General features: G+C 48.6%; 1 protein-coding gene across 2 annotated transcripts in view; it reads right to left on the reverse strand.

Annotated features, from left to right (window-relative positions):
- Positions 1-12,500, reverse strand: part of LOC306992913 (receptor activity-modifying protein 3) — a 20,061-nt gene that overhangs the window by 3,282 nt on the left and 4,279 nt on the right. The gene's annotated exons all lie outside the window — the stretch shown is intronic.

Genomic DNA, 12,500 nt, shown 5'->3' on the forward strand with positions numbered 1-12,500 from the left:
TGCTCCAGTGACCATGAGTGACGGACAGCAGCTGATGCTCTAGACCAGGGGTCACCAAACCCGGTGCTGGAGGCCCGCTGTCCTGCCCCAGTTAAACACACCCGGACCAGCTAATCAAGGGCTCACTAGGCATACTAGAACCCTTCAGGCAGGTGCTGGACCTTAAACTCTGCAGGACAGCGGCCCTCCAGGACCGAGTTTGGTGACCTAGACCTTATTCTACTCTACCAGCATCAGTTCTGCATGTTAATGCTCCGCCATCTAAACCAGCCTACACCAGCCTAGACCAGCCTAAACCAGCCTAAACCAGTCAAAACCAGTCTAAACCAGCCTAAACCAGCCTACACCAGCGTAGACCAGCCTAAACCAGCCTACACCAGCCTAGACCAGCCTAAACCAGCCTAAACCAGTCAAAACCAGCCTAAACCAGCGTAGACCAGCCTAAACCAGCCTACACCAGCCTAAACCAGCCTACACCAGTCTAAACCATCCTAAACCAGCCTAGACCAGCCTAAACCAGCCTAAACCAGCCTACACCAGCCTAAACCAGCCTACACCAGCCTAGACCAGCATGTAAACGGAGCCGGTCTTCAGCGGGTCGTCCGTGTCTGATGCGTGGATGTTCAGTGGATCAGACAGACGGCAGGACACAATCCTGATGCCGAGGTGAAGACCGGCTTTCCTGTCTTGTGGAGTCGAACACGGTCACACCGGCGGTCAGTCTCCTCGATCACATGTGCACTAGTGTTCAGTGCAGACGTCATGCAACTGCAGAGTCTAGTAGTGTAGAGCCGATATAATGATGGAGTGTGAGACACACACACGCACACGCACACACACAGGCCTTGAGGACTCGAGTGTTATTGTGCTGAATATAGCGCTTCCTGCGCCGGACACAGGCGAGGCCCGGGATAATGTTCAGAAGCGCTGGAGTTTCCCTGAGAAGCTTCTGAATCCTGTGGGATCATCGGCCTGAAGTCCGTCCGTCATCCCGGATCAGAGGAACACTGAGAGGAACACTGAGAGGAACACTGTGAGGAACACTGAGAGGAACACTGAGAGGAACACTGAGAGGAACACTGTGAGGAACACTGAGAGGAACACTGAGAGGAACACTGTGAGGAACACTGAGAGGAACACTGTGAGGAACACTGAGAGGAACACTGAGAGGAACACTGTGAGGAACACTGAGAGGAACACTGAGAGGAACACTGTGAGGAACACTGTGAGGAACACAGAGGAACACTGAGAGGAACACTGAGAGGAACACTGAGAGGAACACAGAGGAACACTGAGAGGAACACTGAGAGGAACACTGAGAGGAACACTGAGAGGAACACTGAGAGGAACACTGTGAGGAACACAGAGGAACACTGAGAGGAACACTGAGAGGAACACTGAGAGGAACACAGAGGAACACTGAGAGGAACACTGAGAGGAACACTGAGAGGAACACTGAGAGGAACACTGAGAGGAACACTGTGAGGAACACAGAGGAACACTGAGAGGAACACTGAGAGGAACACTGAGAGGAACACTGAGAGGAACACTGAGAGGAACACTGAGAGGAACACTGTGAGGAACACTGAGAGGAACACTGAGAGGAACACTGAGAGGAACACTGAGAGGAACACTGTGAGGAACACTGAGAGGAACACTGAGAGGAACACTGAGAGGAACACTGAGAGGAACACTGAGAGGAACACTGAGAGGAACACTGAGAGGAACACTGTGAGGAACACAGAGGAACACTGAGAGGAACACTGAGAGGAACACTGAGAGGAACACTGAGAGGAACACTGTGAGGAACACTGAGAGGAACACTGAGAGGAACACTGAGAGGAACACTGAGAGGAACACTGAGAGGAACACTGAGAGGAACACTGAGAGGAACACTGAGAGGAACACTGAGAGGAACACTGTGAGGAACACTGTGAGGAACACAGAGGAACACTGAGAGGAACACTGAGAGGAACACTGAGAGGAACACTGAGAGGAACACTGTGAGGAACACTGAGAGGAACACTGAGAGGAACACTGAGAGGAACACTGTGAGGAACACTGAGAGGAACACTGAGAGGAACACTGAGAGGAACACTGAGAGGAACACTGAGAGGAACACTGAGAGGAACACTGAGAGGAACACTGAGAGGAACACTGAGAGGAACACTGAGAGGAACACTGAGAGGAACACTGAGAGGAACACTGAGAGGAACACTGAGAGGAACACTGAGAGGAACACTGAGAGGAACACTGTGAGGAACACTGAGAGGAACACTGAGAGGAACACTGTGAGGAACACTGAGAGGAACACTGAGAGGAACACTGTGAGGAACACTGAGAGGAACACTGAGAGGAACACTGAGAGGAACACTGAGAGGAACACTGAGAGGAACACTAAGAGGAACACTGTGAGGAACACTGAGAGGAACACTGTGAGGAACACTGAGAGGAACACTGTGAGGAACACTGAGAGGAACACTGTGAGGAACACTGAGAGGAACACTGAGAGGAACACTGTGAGGAACACTGAGAGGAACACTGAGAGGAACACTGAGAGGAACACTGAGAGGAACACTGAGAGGAACACTGAGAGGAACACTGAGAGGAACACTGAGAGGAACACTGAGAGGAACACTGTGAGAGGAACACTGAGAGGAACACTGTGAGGAACACTGAGAGGAACACTGAGAGGAACACTGAGAGGAACACTGAGAGGAACACTGAGAGGAACACTGTGAGGAACACTGAGAGGAACACTGAGAGGAACACTGTGAGGAACACTGAGAGGAACACTGAGAGGAACACTGTGAGGAACACTGAGAGGAACACTGAGAGGAACACTGAGAGGAACACTGAGAGGAACACTGAGAGGAACACTGAGAGGAACACTGAGAGGAACACTGTGAGGAACACTGAGAGGAACACTGAGAGGAACACTGAGAGGAACACTGAGAGGAACACTGAGAGGAACACTGTGAGGAACACTGAGAGGAACACTGAGAGGAACACTGTGAGGAACACTGAGAGGAACACTGAGAGGAACACTGAGAGGAACACTGAGAGGAACACTGTGAGGAACACTGAGAGGAACACTGAGAGGAACACTGAGAGGAACACTGTGAGGAACACTGAGAGGAACACTGAGAGGAACACTGAGAGGAACACTGAGAGGAACACTGAGAGGAACACTGAGAGGAACACTGTGAGGAACACTGAGAGGAACACTGAGAGGAACACTGAGAGGAACACTGAGAGGAACACTGAGAGGAACACTGTGAGGAACACAGAGGAACACTGAGAGGAACACTGTGAGGAACACTGAGAGGAACACTGAGAGGAACACTGAGAGGAACACTGAGAGGAACACTGTGAGGAACACTGAGAGGAACACTGAGAGGAACACTGTGAGGAACACTGAGAGGAACACTGAGAGGAACACTGAGAGGAACACTGAGAGGAACACTGAGAGGAACACTGAGAGGAACACTGAGAGGAACATTGAGAGGAACACTGAGAGGAACACTGAGAGGAACACTGAGAGGAACATTGAGAGGAACACTGAGAGGAACACTGAGAGGAACACTGAGAGGAACACTGAGAGGAACACTGAGAGGAACACTGAGAGGAACACTGTGAGGAACACTGTGAGGAACACTGTGAGGAACACTGAGAGGAACACTGAGAGGAACACTGTGAGGAACACTGAGAGGAACACTGAGAGGAACACTGAGAGGAACACTGTGAGGAACACTGAGAGGAACACTGAGAGGAACACTGAGAGGAACATTGAGAGGAACACTGAGAGGAACACTGTGAGGAACACTGAGAGGAACACTGAGAGGAACACTGAGAGGAACATTGAGAGGAACACTGAGAGGAACACTGAGAGGAACACTGAGAGGAACACTGAGAGGAACACTGAGAGGAACACTGAGAGGAACACTGTGAGGAACACTGAGAGGAACACTGAGAGGAACACTGAGAGGAACACTGAGAGGAACACTGAGAGGAACACTGAGAGGAACACTGTGAGGAACACTGAGAGGAACACTGAGAGGAACACTGAGAGGAACACTGAGAGGAACACTGAGAGGAACACTGAGAGGAACACTGTGAGGAACACTGAGAGGAACACTGAGAGGAACACTGAGAGGAACACTGAGAGGAACACTGAGAGGAACACTGAGAGGAACACTGTGAGGAACACTGAGAGGAACACTGAGAGGAACACTGAGAGGAACACTGAGAGGAACACTGAGAGGAACACTGAGAGGAACACTGAGAGGAACACTGAGAGGAACACTGAGAGGAACACTGAGAGGAACACTGTGAGGAACACTGTGAGGAACACTGAGAGGAACACTGAGAGGAACACTGAGAGGAACACTGAGAGGAACACTGAGAGGAACACTGTGAGGAACACTGAGAGGAACACTGAGAGGAACACTGAGAGGAACACTGAGAGGAACACTGAGAGGAACACTGAGAGGAACACTGAGAGGAACACTGAGAGGAACACTTTCAGTAAAGTATAAGACTGATTCTTAAAGTGGGACTTAAGTGCTGTGAACTAAGGACTACAATGATGTTAACCCAAAATGGCCGCCCTCAACCTCTGAATCAGCCAATAGTGAGCCTCCAAGGGTGAGGTCACAACAGCATGACACCAATTAAGTAATGTAATTATAATAAAATAATTTAATTAAGACACTGAAACTTTAATATTTAAATATATATATATATTTTTTAATTGCTTTGCATTGTGCAAAATGATCACAAATTAGTATTGAAGGAAAATTGTCAGATTCACCCTTTATTCAAATAGTATTAAAAATGTGTTAAATATTTTGTAAACGTATTGTGTAGTTGTGCCTGGAGTCAATTGTTTCTTTGTGATAAGGCTGTCAAACAAAGAAATTATGAACACGTGAATAAACAAGAGAGGACAATGAAATATGAATAAATGACTATATTGCAGACAATGTATGATTTTTTTTCTCCTGTGAGCTTTTTAGTTTTTCTAAAACCTGTAGCTGTAGTTTGCCCTTTTTTGTCACTTAATATTCAATAATAATATTGATCTGCCTGCTGGCTGTATAGATAAATGAACTAGATAGATAACTAATGATTTTTTCTATTGGAAATGAAAGCTTTAGCTTAAGTTCTGCCAGGAAGACTAAATTGTCACGTTACTTATTACCTTCTCATCTATCAAATCGTGTTCTAATACTTGTAGTATAAAAGATCGGTACTTACACACGTCTCAGATGCTGACGCCTACATTCCCCTCCAACCTCCCCACCACCAGCACCAGGATGGTCCCTGCCCATACCACCCGGGGGTCCTTCATCTGTCCATACCTCATCCCTCGGGGGGTTGGCTGCGCCCCTGCCTTCGTCTTCAGGCAGGAAATGCAGATTACGTCCCCTCGGATTGCGAGCTATGGGCGGGCCTATGCCAAAGAACCTTATAAGACAATACTTGCTTGATGGGCTGTTAATAAATTTATACTTTGTCACGTCATTTTTCCGAGTCTTTCTGGTAGAAATGAATCAACACTGAACTTACTTAAGCAGGACAATGACACTATTTTCTTCTAGAGTTGCTGTACAGCCAAGACTAACTTTGTTACATTATTTTCCTGTAATCTCTGTAAAGCTGCTTTGAAACAATCTGTATTGTAAAAAGCACTGTAGAAATAAAGGTAACTTGAAATAATTTTGTAAGATAAATACCTTCACTAAGTTTAGTGTTTTGTTCTTCTTAACAAAATATAAATATATAAATATAAAAATATTTTCCTCATAATTTGATGGTTTAAGCAAACTTGTAGGGTCATTTAAAAAAACCTTTGCACATCACTTTTGGCCACTTCTGTATATTTGGTGTGGTCAGTCACAATTGTGCTATTCCAGAGCCTGCTAACTGTGGACTGAAGGACTCAAGTCATCACAGGTGCACTGCTGCATTTTTCCAGTTGCCAAAAATATAATTATTACTTTCATTTCATTGCCATAAAATTTCTTAAAGGTAAGTTACTAAAGAATACCTTGATGATTAAACTTTGTTATCGTTTGATCAACTCATTTAACTACAATAGATCATATTTTCATTGAAAAGTGCAGACCTAGTAGAGACCTCTCTGCTGTCATCTTGTTACTCCTAACTAGTTTAGGAGACCTCTCCAGCTCTCTTAAATAATGTAGGAGCTGAGACCAAGTCTTAACACTTAGGAACCTTTATGAATCACACTTATTCTTAAGTTTAGGAATAAGAGTAAAATTATGTAATTCTTAGAATTTTGTCAAACTTGAGACTAAAATTTTACTCTGAGTGGCTTTATACATACGGGCCCTGATCATTTATTATTGCTTGTCAAATTTGCTCCTCTTTAGTCATGCTTGCAGAGAAAGGCTCACCAGAACCGAGACTGGGTTTCACTGCTCAGGTGTTCTGGGTCTGTAGAAGCCCGATTACTGCACACGGGAAAGTCAGATTTGAATGATATGTTCCCTTGAATATTTTGCAGAGATACAGCCTCACATCGAATTCGTAAAACAATTTCTCATGAACAATTCAGAATATTACAAATAATCCCATGACTTGAGTCTCGCCTCGCAGTCAGCACAGTCCGGACGGCCTCGCGGTCAGCACAGTCCGGGCAGCCTCGCGGTCAGCACAGTCCGGACGGCCTCGCGGTCAGCACAGTCCGGACGGCCTCGCGGTCAGCACAGTCCGGACGGCCTCGCGGTCAGCACAGTCCGGACGGCCTCGCGGTCAGCACAGTCCGGACGGCCTCGCGGTCAGCACAGTCCGGACGGCCTCGCGGTCAGCACAGTCCGGACGGCCTCGCGGTCAGCACAGTCCGGACGGCCTCGCGGTCAGCACAGTCCGGACGGCCTCGCGGTCAGCACAGTCCGGACGGCCTCGCGATCAGCACAGTCCGGACGGCCTCGCGGTCAGCACAGTCCGGACGGCCTCGCGGTCAGCACAGTCCGGACGGCCTCGCGGTCAGCACAGTCCGGATGGCCTCGGGGTCAGCACAGTCCGGACGGCCTCGCGGTCAGCACAGTCCGGATGGCCTCGAGGTCAGCACAGTCCGGACGGCCTCGCGATCAGCACAGTCCGGACGGCCTCGCGGTCAGCACAGTCCGGACGGCCTCGCGGTCAGCACAGTCCGGACGGGTGTTCCTCACGTGACCTCGGCTCCACACTCACGGCGAGACTGTGTTTCTCATCACCAACTTCTGCTCTAACGACTCCATATTCTCCTCCTCCCTGCACTTCTCTAATGATATTGTTTGTTTGGACCATATTGATATTTATATGAAACTGCTTATGCAAATGAAGCACTGAGGTGATAATGTGCGTTGTCATAGCGACGGCTCTGTCCACTCAGAGCAAAGGGAAATAACAATCAGCCAATCAGACGGAACAACAGGAGAGCAATTAAACTGTGCCATGCAATTATACGATGATAAAAACAACAGTGTGTCTGTGTGTGTGTGTGTGTGTGTGTGCCTGTGAGTAAGTGTGTGTGTGTGTGTGTGTGTGTGTGTGTGAGTAAGTGTGTGTGTGTGTGTGCCTGTGAGTAAGTGTGTGTGTGTGTGTGTGTGCCTGTGAGTAAGTGTGTGTGTGTGTGTGTGTGTGTGCCTGTGAGTAAGTGTGTGTGTGTGTGTGTGTGTGTGCCTGTGAGTAAGTGTGTGTGTGTGTGTGAGAGAGAGAGAGTGTGTGTGTGTGTGTGTGTGTGTGTGCCTGTGAGTAAGTGTGTGTGAGTGTGTGTGTGTGTGTGTGTGTGTGTGTGTATGTGCCTGTGAGTAAGTGTGTGTGTGTGTGTGTGTGTGTGTGTGTGTGAGTGTGCCTGTGAGTAAGTGTGTGTGTGTGTGTGTGTGAGTGTGCCTGTGAGTAAGTGTGTGTGTGTGAGCCTGTGAGTAAGTGTGTGTGTGTGCGTGTGCGTGCGTGCGTGCGTGCGTGCGTGTGTGTGATGTGGGCATATTCACAACAGTGTAATGGTCATTTTTAATGACTGTCACACACATTGACGACACACACACACACACACACTAATGACAGCAGCTGATGGCGCTGCAGGATCACAGCCTCAATTAAAATCTGAAATTAAAGGTGTTTCTGCTCTTCCTAATGGAACTCGTCCAATTCGCCTTCGCAATCTCCTTGCAGTCACTTCAGGTTAGTGCTTCAGGGTCGAGCTGAGTGAGTGAGTGAGTGAGTGAGTGTGTGTGTGTGTGTGTGTGTGTGTGTGTGTGTGTGTGTGTGTGTGTGTGTGTGTGTGTGTGTGTGTGGCTGCTCGTTCACACAAACACACTCGCTCTTAATCACTGATGGATCTTAATTAAACACGGCTGTGCTTCTCATTTACATCTCGCAGGTGCTTTTATTCAAAGTGCATCAGTGTGTGTGAGTGTGTGTGTGTGTGTGTGTGTGTGTGTGTGTGTGTGTGTGTGTGTGTGTGAGTGAGAGAGAGAGAATCTAACCCATGTTCTTTATCAGCTGAACTACAAACACAGTTTCACATCAGTCTTTTCCCCCGAGAAAACTAATATATAATCCTCACGTTTAAACGGATGCAACGGTTCATTTCAAATGTAACATTTTGTGTAACTTGTAAGTAAGATGGAGTAAGATGTCGGAGTAAGATGTCGGAGTAAGATGGCGGAGTAAGATGGCGGAGTAAGATGGCGGAGTAAGATGTCGGAGTAAGATGTCGGAGTAAGATGGCGGAGTAAGATGTCGGAGTAAGATGGCGGAGTAAGATGGCGGAGTAAGATGGCGGAGTAAGATGGCGGAGTAAGATGGCGGAGTAAGATGTCGGAGTAAGATGGCGGAGTAAGATGTCGGAGTAAGATGGAGTAAGATGGCGGAGTAAGATGGCGGAGTAAGATGGCGGAGTAAGATGGCGGAGTAAGATGGCGGAGTAAGATGTCGGAGTAAGATGGCGGAGTAAGATGTCGGAGTAAGATGGCGGAGTAAGATGGCGGAGTAAGATGGCGAAGTAAGATGGCGGAGTAAGATGTCGGAGTAAGATGACGGAGTAAGATGGCGGAGTAAGATGGCGGAGTAAGATGTCGGAGTAAGATGGCGGAGTAAGATGGCGGAGTAAGATGGCAGAGTAAGATGGCGGAGTAAGATGGCGGAGTAAGATGGCGGAGTAAGATGGCGGAGTAAGATGGCAGAGTAAGATGGCAGAGTAAGATGGCGGAGTAAGATGGCGGAGTAAGATGGCGGAGTAAGATGGCGGAGTAAGATGGCAGAGTAAGATGACGGAGTAAGATGGCAGAGTAAGTTGTCGGAGTAAGATGGCAGAGTAAGATGGCGGAGTAAGATGTCGGAGTAAGATGGAGTAAGATGTCGGAGTAAGATGGCGGAGTAAGATGGCGGAGTAAGATGTCGGAGTAAGATGGCGGAGTAAGATGTCGGAGTAAGATGGCGGAGTAAGATGGCGGAGTAAGATGTCGGAGTAAGATGGAGTAAGATGGCGGAGTAAGATGTCGGAGTAAGATGGCGGAGTAAGATGTCGGAGTAAGATGGCGGAGTAAGATGGCGGAGTAAGATGGCGAAGTAAGATGGCGGAGTAAGATGTCGGAGTAAGATGACGGAGTAAGATGGCGGAGTAAGATGGCGGAGTAAGATGGCAGAGTAAGATGACGGAGTAAGATGGCAGAGTAAGTTGTCGGAGTAAGATGGCAGAGTAAGATGGCGGAGTAAGAAAGCAGAGTAAGATGGCGGAGTAAGATGTCGGAGTAAGATGGCGGAGTAAGATGGCGGAGTAAGATGTCGGAGTAAGATGGCGGAGTAAGATGGCAGAGTAAGTTGGCGGAGTAAGATGGCAGAGTAAGATGGCAGAGTAAGATGGCGGAGTAAGATGGCAGAGTAAGATGGCAGAGTAAGATGGCAGAGTAAGATGGCGGAGTAAGATGGCAGAGTAAGATGGCGGAGTAAGATGGCGGAGTAAGATGGCGGAGTAAGATGGCAGAGTAAGATGGCAGAGTAAGATGGCGGAGTAAAATGGCGGAGTAAGATGGCGGAGTAAGATGGCGGAGTAAGATGGCGGAGTAAGATGGCGGAGTAAGATGGCGGAGTAAGATGGCGGATGGCAGAGTAAGATGGCGGAGTAAGATGGCGGAGTAAGATGGCGGAGTAAGATGGCGGATGGCAGAGTAAGATGGCGGAGTAAGATGGCGGAGTAAGATGGCGGATGGCAGAGTAAGATGGCGGAGTAAGATGGCGGATGGCAGAGTAAGATGGCGGAGTAAGATGGCGGAGTAAGATGGCGGAGTAAGATGTCGGAGTAAGATGGCGGAGTAAGATGTCGGAGTAAGATGGAGTAAGATGGCGGAGTAAGATGGCGGAGTAAGATGGCGGAGTAAGATGGCGGAGTAAGATGTCGGAGTAAGATGTCGGAGTAAGATGTCGGAGTAAGATGGCGGAGTAAGATGGCGGAGTAAGATGGCGAAGTAAGATGGCGGAGTAAGATGGCAGAGTAAGATGGCGGAGTAAGATGGCGGAGTAAGATGGCGGAGTAAGATGGCGGAGTAAGATGTCGGAGTAAGATGGAGTAAGATGGCGGAGTAAGATGGCGGAGTAAGATGTCGGAGTAAGATGGCGGAGTAAGATGTCGGAGTAAGATGGAGTAAGATGGCGGAGTAAGATGGCGGAGTAAGATGGCGGAGTAAGATGGCGGAGTAAGATGTCGGAGTAAGATGGCGGAGTAAGATGTCGGAGTAAGATGGCGGAGTAAGATGGCGGAGTAAGATGGCGAAGTAAGATGGCGGAGTAAGATGTCGGAGTAAGATGACGGAGTAAGATGGCGGAGTAAGATGGCGGAGTAAGATGTCGGAGTAAGATGGCGGAGTAAGATGGCGGAGTAAGATGGCAGAGTAAGATGGCGGAGTAAGATGGCGGAGTAAGATGGCGGATGGCAGAGTAAGATGGCGGAGTAAGATGGCGGAGTAAGATGGCGGATGGCAGAGTAAGATGGCGGAGTAAGATGGCGGAGTAAGATGGCGGATGGCAGAGTAAGATGGCGGAGTAAGATGGCGGATGGCAGAGTAAGATGGCGGAGTAAGATGGCGGAGTAAGATGGCGGAGTAAGATGTCGGAGTAAGATGGCGGAGTAAGATGTCGGAGTAAGATGGAGTAAGATGGCGGAGTAAGATGGCGGAGTAAGATGGCGGAGTAAGATGTCGGAGTAAGATGGCGGAGTAAGATGTCGGAGTAAGATGGCGGAGTAAGATGGCGGAGTAAGATGGCGAAGTAAGATGGCGGAGTAAGATGTCGGAGTAAGATGACGGAGTAAGATGGCGGAGTAAGATGGCGGAGTAAGATGTCGGAGTAAGATGGCGGAGTAAGATGGCGGAGTAAGATGGCAGAGTAAGATGGCGGAGTAAGATGGCGGAGTAAGATGGCGGAGTAAGATGGCGGAGTAAGATGGCAGAGTAAGATGGCGGAGTAAGATGGCGGAGTAAGATGGCGGAGTAAGATGGCGGAGTAAGATGGCAGAGTAAGATGACGGAGTAAGATGGCAGAGTAAGTTGTCGGAGTAAGATGGCAGAGTAAGATGGCGGAGTAAGATGTCGGAGTAAGATGGAGTAAGATGCCGGAGTAAGATGGCGGAGTAAGATGGCGGAGTAAGATGTCGGAGTAAGATGTCGGAGTAAGATGTCGGAGTAAGATGGCGGAGTAAGATGGCGGAGTAAGATGTCGGAGTAAGATGGAGTAAGATGTCGGAGTAAGATGTCGGAGTAAGATGGCGGAGTAAGATGTCGGAGTAAGATGGCGGAGTAAGATGTCGGAGTAAGATGGCGGAGTAAGATGGCGGAGTAAGATGGCGAAGTAAGATGGCGGAGTAAGATGTCGGAGTAAGATGACGGAGTAAGATGGCGGAGTAAGATGGCGGAGTAAGATGGCAGAGTAAGATGACGGAGTAAGATGGCAGAGTAAGTTGTCGGAGTAAGATGGCAGAGTAAGATGGCGGAGTAAGAAAGCAGAGTAAGATGGCGGAGTAAGATGTCGGAGTAAGATGGCGGAGTAAGATGGCGGAGTAAGATGTCGGAGTAAGATGGCGGAGTAAGATGGCAGAGTAAGTTGGCGGAGTAAGATGGCAGAGTAAGATGGCAGAGTAAGATGGCGGAGTAAGATGGCAGAGTAAGATGGCAGAGTAAGATGGCAGAGTAAGATGGCGGAGTAAGATGGCAGAGTAAGATGGCGGAGTAAGATGGCGGAGTAAGATGGCGGAGTAAGATGGCGGAGTAAGATGGCAGAGTAAGATGGCAGAGTAAGATGGCGGAGTAAAATGGCGGAGTAAGATGGCGGAGTAAGATGGCGGAGTAAGATGGCGGAGTAAGATGGCGGAGTAAGATAGCGGAGTAAGATGGCGGAGTAAGATGGCGGATGGCAGAGTAAGATGGCGGAGTAAGATGGCGGATGGCAGAGTAAGATGTCGGAGTAAGATGTCGGAGTAAGATGTCGGAGTAAGA

This window comes from Phoxinus phoxinus, assembly GCF_949152265.1.
Source record: "Phoxinus phoxinus genome assembly, chromosome: 24".
Lineage (NCBI taxonomy): Eukaryota > Metazoa > Chordata > Actinopteri > Cypriniformes > Leuciscidae > Phoxinus > Phoxinus phoxinus.